We start from the raw sequence: 12,198 nt of genomic DNA, 5'->3' as shown, positions 1-12,198 counted from the left end.
TTGGTGTATTAATTCAAGATAGGTAATTTTCCTCAAGGTCATAAAGATCGGTCATCTAGCGTGGACTTCTGACTCTAAGTGGAAAGTCTTTCTCATCTACCTCTTCCATCCAAAATCATTTTTCCGCATTTTTTTCTGCCAAGTTACTTAAATCTATATCGAAGCTATTGGATCGGTAGACCCATAAGCGAAGATGGTTCGCTCCCACATAAAGAGACGGATATTCAATGTGTTTAGCATAGTGACACTTTTTTTGGTGCCGAAACAGCCCCAATCCCTTTGGTCATTTCGCTTTTCATGTCGGCCTGTATTCGGAGTTTCTTGGATTTGCGGTGCCTGAATGCCTTTCTCCTTCTTTTTGGTGACGTCGGATGCCCGCCTTTGGCGCTCAGAAGTGGATTCTCCTTCAAAGAGGGCTTTTCCCCTAAGAAAGGGACATGGTTGTACTGGATTTCTAGTCCTATAGTGGAAGAGCAGATAGGATCACACCTACACGTAAGTTCGTTCGTTGGGTTAGTGGCCACCAGCACTCCAACCTATCTATATGGCAACAAAGCGAATGACAAGGCCAAAGTAGCTGACTCTTATCGCTAACTTGACTCGGTCTAAGGGTGAGCCTGAATACAACTCACAGAACGACTCCTCCAGGGGCCTTCAGGCACTCAAACAGATAGTGAGACAGACACCATCTATAGAACTTGAATGACAATACACCCATATATTCTAGCTAACAATCAGAAACTGTATCCAAATGGAGGGGACACTCTTCCTTCAGAAAGATGCCTTCGAAAGAAAAGCTCTTCCCCTCAATGACACAACACATTTTCTCAAATGTTCCACGTTTCTCACCATATCCTCATAGGGCTGAAGCACAAGAAAGAGGATTACTTGGTTACCTTGCTTCCCTTGCCTAGGACAGTAGAAGGATCTGTGGCCGAAGGCGCCACAAACGAAGCGGGTCGCCTCTTTTCTGCAGATCTCCGCAAGATGACACTTCTCCCCGCAATGATAGCACATAACATTTTTCCCATGCTTGCGCGGTGAGGAGGACGAGGCCTTGAGAAGCTTTTCCACCATTTTTCCCCTTTGGCATTTGGATCCATGTTTTCTTTAACGATCTCCGTGATAGTAAATGTTTTTTTGGTAGCCTTTGCTTTTGACGGCGATGAAAGAAAGAGAACCCCTCCTATCTTTTGATCGTGGTCAAAATCCTATCCAAGTCCCTTTTTTTCAGATCTTTCTCCTGGTTTTGATCATCACCGTTCACCTACTTGTTACGGAGATCCCGACCAATGCACAATCCAGATTTTTTTAGCTTTTTTTCTCCCATCCCATCTTGGACGGGCCCAGAAGCTTTTCTCATGTTTGAATGGAGGTCTTCCGCAAATGAATTTCCATATAGGAATTCTATAATGTGCCTGCAGATATTGATTGAAAGCTTGTTTCAATTGAACGAGGATGTGAACGAGAAGGCAAAAAAAGGGAGCTTGGAGCAAGAGGAGTCATTTAGTAGTTCACGAAAAAAGGCATAGTAGAGAAAGTCTGAGGAGCAGGAAAATTTGGTCACGTAGATCTTCTATTTCGCCGGAATTCGTTGATTGCTCCGTACTCATTTATAATGGAAAAACTCCTGTTCGTTGTAAGATCACTGAAGGAAAGGTTGGTCATAAATTTGGAGAGTTTGCTTTTACACGGAGACGAAGACCCTATCGAACAAATAGAGGAAAGGGGAAAAAGTAAAGTCTAAGCGACATATGGATCAATAAGGAAATCCAATTTCGGTAATCCGAATCCCATATAGGTCTTTTCTTCATACTCGACCAGCCCTAGGTTGGGGATAATGAATTTTTTGAATCTTGTTGGGAGATGCTTTGCTCCGAGTCCGACTGGGACGGAATGGGGGACCCAGGCCCTTCAATGCCTCCCTCTGGATCCACTAACTCGGAAGAGCTATTCAAAGCTTTTCTGGCTGACTGTGAGGACGCCTCTGCATCTCGGGAGCAGTCCGCTCCCCCGAAAGCTGTGGTCAGTCAAGAGCGGCATCCGAATCCCGCTCCAATGCCTGGAGTGGCAGCGGAAGCTGAACAGAACCCTCCTTCTATTGATTGGGAGGGACGACCTAAATCCTGTGGTCAGTTCGGACAGGGGCTTTACAAACGAGCTATGCTCTATGATTTCACTTTGTTTACACGGGTGAGTGACCTACACCTTACAATCTATGGTTTCACCCGCGAGGTAGAACTTTCTCTAAAGCTTCTTCGCTCCGTAATACACTTGCACCTTCCTTTATAACCATGCACTCCCACTACTTCTTTAGGACATGGCTGACTTGCTTATCACAAGTCGTCTCCCGAAAAGGCAAATATCGAGACTGAGATGCTGCTTGGAGTCTTCATTCTCTAGGGCAGAGCTCACTACCACTCATTATCGGAGGGAGATGTAATAATACTGAGCTATTCTTCGATTTCCTTGCTTGTGAGATCAAAAACTGGGTATTGAACAAAGAAATCTGCTCACGGTACCTCTTACCTCAAAACTTCTATTGGATCTGGGATCAGAAGAATTCCAATTTGAATGTGCTCATATCCAACTACCCGAAGGGACGATATCAGGAAAAGCAAAAGGTGCATGGGCGGTTTCAAGTTGTTTTGGTTGCGCAGCTTTCGATCACTGTGTCAGCCGAGCTCTAACGCTTCTATAAAGTGAGAAATCATGGTACCTTCACGTCTACCTTTCCCAAGGGCTAGTTCAATTCCAGAGAAATGCAAGCAATCGTACGGGACTCCCGCCGCCTGCTAGGCTCACTATACCAAGTTAAGTTCCTCCAAAGTATTTTCATCATCGGTATCGGCAGAGTCACAAGATAAGGGATAAAGATAGTAGCCCATAGCTCCTTTATCAATTTCCTTCTGAAACTTATCAGGGTCTAACAATGTTGGAGAAGTAGTATTACTGCTGTCAGAAAGAATAATGGTTTCTTGCCCATTGTGACAAATACTCATTGTTCTGGCCTTCCAATCTAAATTGATTGGACTGTGACGATATAGCCAATCATAACCCAGTATAACATCATTGCTTTCCAATTTCAGTAGCTTGAAGGTGTCTTGAAATGTGTGCCCTTTAATAAGTAGTATCTGCAGTGTAAGCTCCACTAGTTAATTGACCTCCTCCAGCCACTTTGACAGTAAACAAATGTTTCTGACTCTCATATCAGTGAAGCCCACACCACCATAATCTTTAGGGGTGCATAGGTGTTCCCATCTGACTATGTGAAATTTCTTCTTCTTACTCCCAGTAGAAGTGATTTATTATTGTATCAACTTTTTTCTGTATTTTGACAGGCAAAGTGTAGCAACCCAGAAGGTACATAGGGACATTTGATAAACATGCAGTCAATATATCTCTTCCTCCATAAGAGAAATGTTTGCATTGCCAAGAGTCCAACTTCTTTTCTACCTTTTAATGAAAAAAATCATTAGAAGAGATCTTGTCTTTGCTGATTGGTAATCCCAGATATTATATTTTATTGGAAATTTGCCTATCTCACAGTTATATCAGCTACCCTCTGCTCCTCCTGTACACTCAACCCTACTGTGAAAATATCACTCTTCAAGTAATTGACTTTCATGCCAGACATTTCCTCTAAACAGTAGAGAAGAAATTAGAATCCAGTAATAGACTCCATGTCATTATGCAAAAAAGCAAAGTATCAGAAGCATATTGCAAATGACTAATCTCCCCTACTATCAGATGTGGTACCAAACCTCTAATCACACCTGCTTCCTTAGCTCTATCCAGAATTGCAGATAGTGCATCACCTACTAGGTGAAAAAGCAAAGGAGAAAGAGGATCTCCTTGCCTCAAACCTCTGAAAGTAGAGAAATATTCTCACCAATCTCCATTCATATTCACACACACTTTGCCTCCTTCCACTGCTTGTCTAATCCAATCTATCCACCTGTCAGGGAAGTTTTTCCTATGCATTACCTCTGCCAAGAAAGGCCACTGAACTCTATCATAAGCTTTTTCAAAGTCCAACTGATGCAAAATTCCTTCAGAGTGAGAGGTTTTCAACTCATGCAAAACTTCATGAAGAATTACACATCCATCCAAAATGTACCTCCCAGGAATAAATCCAGTCTGAAGAGAGCTGATTACTTGTCGAGCCAGAGGAGTAAATCTAAGTGTCAGAGCTTTGGTAATAGCTTTAAACATAACATTTAGAACACATATGGGTCTATATTGTAGGATACTATTAGCATCCTTAATCTTTGGCAGTAGAGAAATGACACCATAGTTTAGTCTGGACAAGTTCAACCTGCCATGATACAGCTCCTGAAGCATTTATATTAGTATATCTCTCAACTGGGGCCAAAAAGCTCTAAAAAGCTAACAAAGAAGCCATCTGGACCTGGAGCAGTATTTGGTTTCATGATTTTCACCACCTTGTCTATCTCTTCACTCATGAAGTTAATACAACTGAGGACTGATTTCTGTCATTCATATAATTCAGAAGAGGAAGGCCGGTTGAGTGCTTTCCGCATAAGACTATTGAGTTTCCAGCTGATTGCCCATATTTTCCAGGATATGATTTGTCCACTTGATTGAATTCATGTCATTGAAGCAATGAACTTGCTAGCCAGCGTGCCAAAAAGGTTGCTGACTTTGGGTACACAGAGTAGTGGCGAGAAAAGGGCTTGCGCCTCAGCCGTTTCGCTTGATTCAGACCTTGTGGTTGTAGTCACAGGGTACAAAGATAACCCCACAACCATTTGTTGTATTCTTTAAGTCAATCGCTCGTAGTATGTGCTAGAATGAGATGAGATCCAGCTCAAAGGTGAAGACCTCATTCTTTGAACCCTCCCGGGCAGTTCCCGTTCTAGCTTCTCTATCTCTAGCAAGTGATACGAACAACACAACATCTTCTCCGGTCGTAGGTCGGTAGGGCTTGCCCTGGCTAAGAAATGGAATAAAAAATTCCCGATTTCTTGACTGTTTCTGAGATTATTTACCTTTATTTACATGAAGATGCACGGTCTCTTACACTTTTCCTAGCTTAAGTTGGCGGATTGGTAAACAAGCGGCTCTGCAGCTCCGTTCGCTTCGGCACCACTCCCTTGCTGCCAACAAACAAGTCCCATTCGAGCAATGGAATCTACATAAGAATGTAATCACTGTTAAGTATTCCACTCACTGATGCCCAGGAAAATGGGCCTCTGAAGAAAGCAAAGACGTGGCCCAGACCGAAAAAGGAACTTGATCACCCGGAGAAGATTTCTTTTCTTTGCTGATTCCTCTCAATGAAATTTGCCATGTTGCACTAAGTTACTTATGGATGTATGCATGCAGTCCGGGAATACTTTGGGGTGAACACCCATCCGAACAAGTTGGGTCAATAGTTCAGCATTTAGGCCGTAACATTTAGCAAAAACGAATCTGAAACCCAACAAGTGCTCTCCGAACCAAGCTAGATAGTCTCCTATCACTAGGCTCACCAACCAACCTGGACTTTGATTCTTTCTTATTATTCTAACCGGATATAAAAACCATAAGGATTGTTTCGAGCCGAGAGTTCCCATATGACATAAGCGCTCTTGGGTGGGGTGGGCCCTCATTCGCCAGGTCTTTGAGTTCCTGTCTTACCACGTGGTTGGTACACTAGGCTGATAGATACTTTACTTTAAGGATCTGGCACCTTCGCTAGACGGAGAGTAAGCGACTTCTATTAGCACCGGACCGTCGAGTCGAATTTCTCGTGTCATGTGCAACGTCCATCAATGGTGGTTCATTAATGTCCATAGATTTAGACTCCTTCCCCCTTCCCTTATACGCAAAAGATCGAGAGGGGCCCGAACCCAAATCGAGAACGTAAACAGAATTCGACTCACTCTTGTATGGCTCGCCCTCGAGCCCTGGGCGAGTCAGCCGAGTCTTTCCCTCTTGTTCTGTTTCCGCCACGATAAAGACGCACGGAAGAACTATGGTATGCCCAGCGCGTGGAGGATCCGTTGAGAGTGTCCCTTGTCTCGGTAGGGAACAGTACCTATTGTCTTGAAAAAAAAAGGTCAGTGCTACGGTCCCCTATTGTTTGATCCAATATTGACCGGTGCGGATCACGTTCTACTACCTCCGGTCCGTGGTTCGACCTCCCGTAGTGGTCCTTGCTTTTCTTTTTGAAAGCTCCGCAGGGCCAATTTTGCGTACTTGCTCAGCGTGCCCCCCTTTTGTCGAGTGCCCCGCCCGGTTCACAGGGTTGTTGGCCTACCAAGCAAGCACTTGCCCGCTGCTCCTTCCGCCTGCCAAGTGGGCTCCGCGCTCGTTATCCTGACTGTTCTCTCTGCTGGGCCCTTTCCTATTGCTCTAACCATAAGCTATGGCAGTTCCAGCTCGCACCCACTCTCGCCCGCCCAGCGGGGCCTGAGTGAGCTCAGTGGTCAGCCCCTGACGTTAGGGCTCTTTCGCTTTTGCCAGATCTATAGAGATATTACGAGTCCTCCGTCCCAGATTCCCTCGCCGCGACCATCTGGTTCACCGGTACTACCAAAAAGTCTCATGCTTACGTTACTGTGACTGATATATAAGTATGATCTCGGACTACGAAGACCCAGTCGTGCTTCTGGTTTCCATTCTCATCATCATATTAAAGGAAACTCCTCGTGCTCTGCCATAAGAACTTGGAGTCCGTATCATGGTGAAGGTAAGGTAACGCTGTGATTCTTGCTCAAAAAACTGACCGAACACATTCGAGTTATTGGCTCGTCCGACCAGGCAGCATTCATGAGTCGCTCGTTCAACTGTCCCTTGAAGACACGGTCGAGAAGTGCCATGCATGGTCGCCCCCCGTCCTTTCTTTCTCTCGGTCCCACCAGGGTGGGCCCCTCTGGGGTAATAAAGAAATGGATAAAAAAAGGGGGCTTCTGCTACGGGCTATGCCACCCATTACTTATGAGGGAAGTCGCATCCGTCCCATCGCAAGCACCTACAATGTCATGATCACATTGGTTTACCCTTTTTTGGTAGTTCAACGGACGGTCGCCCCTCCAACAAGAAAAGGTAGAAATATGGAAACTTCTCTGCCATTTAGATCGGAGAATTTATAGAGGAAATCGGGTTTTAAATTTCCAGAAACCACACGATTATATAGCCAAAGGGAATACGCCGCGCCTAAAATCATCCCAAGCGCAGCTAATGTGGCTACTAAGCTATTTCTTTGGAAAGCTCCTACTAAGATTAGAAATTCCCCGATAAAGCTGCTAGTGCCGGGTAAACTCATATTGGCTAAAGTGAAAAAGAAGAAAATGGTAGAGAAATTCGGCATGGTGCTCACTAAACCTCCATAATATCTAACAAGTCGAGTCTTATGTCGGTCATATAGAACACCAACACATAGAAAAAGGGCTGAAGAAACCAGTCCATGACTTAACATAAGTAAAATGCTACCTCCAATTCCCTGTATGTTCGATAGAGCCTAATATTCCCCCAGAGTACGCCGCTTACCCCCCGAACCGTACAAGATAGTTACCACCTATCATACGGCTTTCTAACTCCACCTGTTTTTCTGGTCGTTCCGCTCTGTCGGATCGATGGTAGTCTCAGAGATCTGGTAACCTCCGACATTTTTGACAACATGCTTCCTGCTTCCGTTTTGAGTTGCGCATCTTTCTCCCCGGGGCATACTATAGTATCACATCGTAGACCCCCACCCCAACTCTATCTTCCTTATCAGTGAACCGGAACATAGTGCATAGGTACTCTTCGATGCTGCGAGGACGAGACGAGGTGACATACTACGATCACGCACTGAAGTTCTACCCTTCGGCTCGGCATATGGAACCTCTCAGCTGCTCCCTCGGGATAGGTAGGCCCACCCCCCCCCCTTTCCCGAGAGGCGGCCGGGCTGTGTTTCCCCTGCGGCCACCCAATGGCGGCAGAAAAAGAAAAAGGGTGGGCTCCGCGCGGTTCGCGTTTTATTGTAAAAAGAGAGATTTTCATTCTCTTATAGAAGCCTGCGCCCACGCGGGTAAAGCCCAGCGAAGCTGCTGGGAGCACTGAGCAATGGGGGGATGAGGGCGACTCCGCCCACAGGTTGGACCACACCACAGGCAAAAGTCCTTCCACGGCAAGAGAAGGGTGACCGGAACAAGAAAAGGGAGCTAGTCGCTGGAGGGAAGACAAGGCTCGTTCCATGCGACTCCACAGAAGAGTACGCGCGCTAGAAAAGGCAGCCAGCTTAAAAACGCTAGCTAGCTACTTTTGTAGCCTTATTTAGTTTGGTTGCCTACGCTTGCTCTCCGGCGCGCTACGGCAACACCCCCTGCTTGCTTCTTTCTGTTCGACGCGGAGCTCGCAGCCTCCCCACCCTTGCTTAGCGTTCCACTTGTGATCCTAGAGGATTTGGAGAAATGCGCCCGACCATGAAGAATGGATTTTGTATTTTCTTTCATGTGAACGACCCTATCTTGTAAAGAATGATTTTTCGTGCTATAGACCACGTTGAGAAAGACCAACCAACAACACAAATAAAGACCATTCCATTTGGGTACCTCGAAAGGGAGGTGCTCCTTATGATGCTACGGACGGCTGTCCGAAGTGCATGCAATGACGGGCTCGGATAGGATAGGATTGTGCGCGCCGGGCCCTTCGGGTGTCCATATTTTGGCCGACCTTAGCGTATATACTATGTTATGCGGCCGTAATATTTTGATACCTTCCACCGCTGTTACGCCAGAAATCCAAGGTTCCACACGAGCTCCTGTTCTGTGGCATGGTGGCAGGACCGCTAGGGGATTGGCTCCGGGTGTAGGTAGGGTCAAATCCGCAGGGGTCATGCAAATACATAGGCCCCTTCCCTTCTGCCGAGTTGTTTAGAAGGAGCTTCCTGTTCTACGGTCCCTCGGAGCGAAGGGTTAGGCAGGTAGTACGGGCCCTCTGACTTCCAGCTATGTGCTGTGTGCGACTCCCGCGAAGCGAATGAAGGGAAGCTCTTCGAGCTTTCTCCACCAGCGGCTTATGTAGTGGTCGGCATTCCTACGTGCTCCGACTGATCCCCACTGGAGATTATATGAGGGGTCTTGGAAACTGTCGTGACGCTTTGGTGACGAAGGTCACCGGGGTGACTATGGAAAGATTCCGTGGTAGTCTCTGACTCCCTCCAACTCAATCAATATCAAGAACATGTCGTGAGCATGGGGGATTGGCCGACTACTAAACTATTGGCTAGGGCTTTTCTAGTTATAGCTTCTATAGTGAGTGGCCCTTCCGCTTTGATCTAGTTTTAGTTTGTATTGTACTAAATTGAACACATATCAAAGAAAGGCGATCAATCAATAAGTAGTTGCCCTTCTCCGGCCTGGGAAAAGCAGCAAAGTCGTTAAACAAGGGGCTATTTTATTCATGGTCGCTACTGTTGTATTGTATATTGTCGGGGGAAGCTACTGCTTCTACGACAGCTCGGCTTCCTCGTCTTGCTTCTACTTTGCTTGTTTGCGCGAAGGCTTAGAGTCCTTTTCGCTAGGTCCAAATTCGTCAAAGCGAAAGATCTGATCCAACGGAAATCCCGCATATTGAGCGCAGCTGATATGTGGCTACTAGGCGCGATCATCCCGCATGCCATAAAAAAATACTTCTTTTTTTTATGGCCCGTCATATAAAGATAGAATAGATATGGATAGAGAGACATTCTATTGATTCGCGAAATGGCTCGTCGATCCAAATGAATCATTCTTCTGGTCTCTCTCTGTCCCCCGCCCCAAAACTGACCCACGACACAGCGCCCATTCGTTTCACGCGCGGGAAGGCAACGAAGTTCAGTTCAAAAGACCGCAGCGGAGTGGAGCAGTCGCGACACGAAGTTCCTTACCTTAGCTGGATCTCGCTGGTGCCACCTAAACGGTAGGTATAGGCGGCGGATGTCTGACGTTTGGAGTTGTCGTTCGTGCACCTGTCCCCAATAGAAGAATGAGTGATCCCTTCCCCTGTGGATCATGGCCTTACCACTTGGTCCCCGATGGCCAGCGGGGGATTCGGTATAGCAGCTCACGTTCGTTTGCGCTTCGCGTTCCCGCTGGACTGGACACGTGTTAGCTGTAGGAAGTATGGTTACGAAAGTGACTTCGGTTCGCCAGTTCAGGCTCAACTCCTCGCTTTACGTTAGCGGACTTACAGGTCGGGCCGGGGCTCCACGCTCTTTCTTTCTGTGTGGGACGATGCCGTGGAATGTGTCGAGGCGGCGAACAACAAGAAGACAACTAACTACATTTGCTTTTTCCCTCCATGAGATGAGCCAGTGCATTGGACCGATGGATAATAGAACTGAGCTGGCCAAACGCTTGGGCGCTCTACATACGATGTAGAAAAAATCAGATACATATCGATTTCTTTCTGATGGATCCAGAATAGATAGATATCTTGTATCATCAATAGATAGAAAGAGGTCAACCCTTATTATTGATAGAAAACCTTTCGATCTATCAGAACAGATCAGGCCATCTATCAATTGATTTGAATCATCTCGCTTTTCGTTCATTTCAGCCACGCCATAATAGCCGCCACAATAATAAAGAAGCAAGCGAAACAGCTAGAAGCGCTCGCTTCGCCGCGCCCAACAATTCTTATTCACGGGAAAGCCAACCGAAAGATTCGATTCGGACTTCGTAGAGCCGGTGCTGCTGCTGTCTGCGTAGGGCCGTCCCCCACTCCCGTCCCGGGGCGCTAAGAGGTTTTGTTTTAGGAACAGACGGCGGTGTTTTGCTGACGCCTCGAATCGACGCTTTTGTTGCGACATGCTAAGTTTTCTCCCCTATTCCTAGTAGGTTGATGGGTCGCACACCCGACACACATGTTTTGGCCTTGCTTGTGTGTCCATAACTCAAAATAGGTGACCTAACAGCCGCCGCCCGACTAAACATACCAATAGTCACCAAATTCATATGGGCTACTGAGGACTAGGCAATGATCTTCTTAAGATCGATCTGTCTTAAAGTGGTCAAGGAAGTATATATTATAGCAATCGCGCTTAGAGTATAAATGAAAGGAGTGAAACAAAGTGTCGCTTCGGGAAACATGGGTATTGAAAATCTTAAAAACCCATAGGTTCCCAATTTTAAAAGAATTCCAGCCAAGATGACGGATCCAGCCGTAGGTGCCTCTACATGGGCTTCGGGTAACCAAATATGAACTGGTACCATAGGCACTTTGACGGCAAAAGAGGCGAAAAAAGCAATCCATAGAAGGATTTGGCGCCGCTCACTAAATTCAGTGGTTAATAAAATTTGTAAATCGGTGGTTCCTGTTTGGAGAAGAATCAACAGAATAGCTAATAGCATAAAAACGGATCCCAGTAAAGTATATAGGAAAAACTGATATGCTGCCTTGATCTTTCTTTGTCTCGAACCCCATACCCCTATAATGATGGTAGAGTCAGGGGTGTCCCCAAAGCGGAATTGACCGGTGGTAGTTGGTCAAAGCTCCAGTGGGTAGCCACTCCCTTCTCAGGGAACCATACGTGAGACTTCCGCATCATACGGCTCCGTCCCGAGCTTCCTTCGTCGGCCCTTGTCATTAGACCACTATGCCTGTCTTTTCCGCCTTGACTCTCGAATCTTTTGCTTCTCGGGTGGTGGCGAACAATGCTGCTTGCGTAGCGGGAGATGCCCGCCCATCGTTTAGGCCTGCTTCCTGCCTGAAAGAAGGCTAGCCGGACTAGTGGTAGGGGACCCGACCGTCAAAAACCCTACCCTATTCTCGAACCCAATGCCGAGCTCTACCCTGCCCGCATTTATTTGGAAGGGGGCCAAAGAAATGTCTCCACCTGCTGCCAACAGTCTTTCTTCAGAATTCTACTGAACGGGTTGATCCTCCCCTCCGTTTGTTTTAGCAACTTATCCTAAGGTCTCTTCACCAAGAACTCTCCGGCAACGACAGAGGAACTAACCTGCCAGCAGTGGTGGGGCGGCTTTTTTTTAAATAAGACCTGGACAATTATCCCTACCCTCGGTAGCTTACGAGTTTACGTCCATCCCTGGTCGGGTACAGTTTCCTTTATTTTTATCCCTTGTAGCCGTTACCCGAATTCGCGCAAGTGTGTCCACACCCCCCTGACTTGACGAGGAATTCATTCTCGCGAACAAACACACCCCCTACACACACCTAGGAGCACCCCTTCCTGCATATCCATACAAGACCTGAGTAGGCGGGTCG

At 46.6% G+C, this 12,198-nt stretch overlaps 1 pseudogene; it reads right to left on the bottom strand.

The window, feature by feature from the left end:
* Nucleotides 1–6,921: 6,921 nt before the first annotated feature.
* LOC119283423 lies at nt 6,922–11,459 on the bottom strand (annotated as a pseudogene).
* Nucleotides 11,460–12,198: the final 739 nt, after the last annotated feature.

Source organism: Triticum dicoccoides, chromosome 4A (genome assembly GCF_002162155.2).
Source record: "Triticum dicoccoides isolate Atlit2015 ecotype Zavitan chromosome 4A, WEW_v2.0, whole genome shotgun sequence".
In the NCBI taxonomy this organism is placed as follows: domain Eukaryota; kingdom Viridiplantae; phylum Streptophyta; class Magnoliopsida; order Poales; family Poaceae; genus Triticum; species Triticum dicoccoides.
Note: the sequence above shows the minus strand (reverse complement) of the source record. Positions and strands in the feature narration are given on the sequence as shown.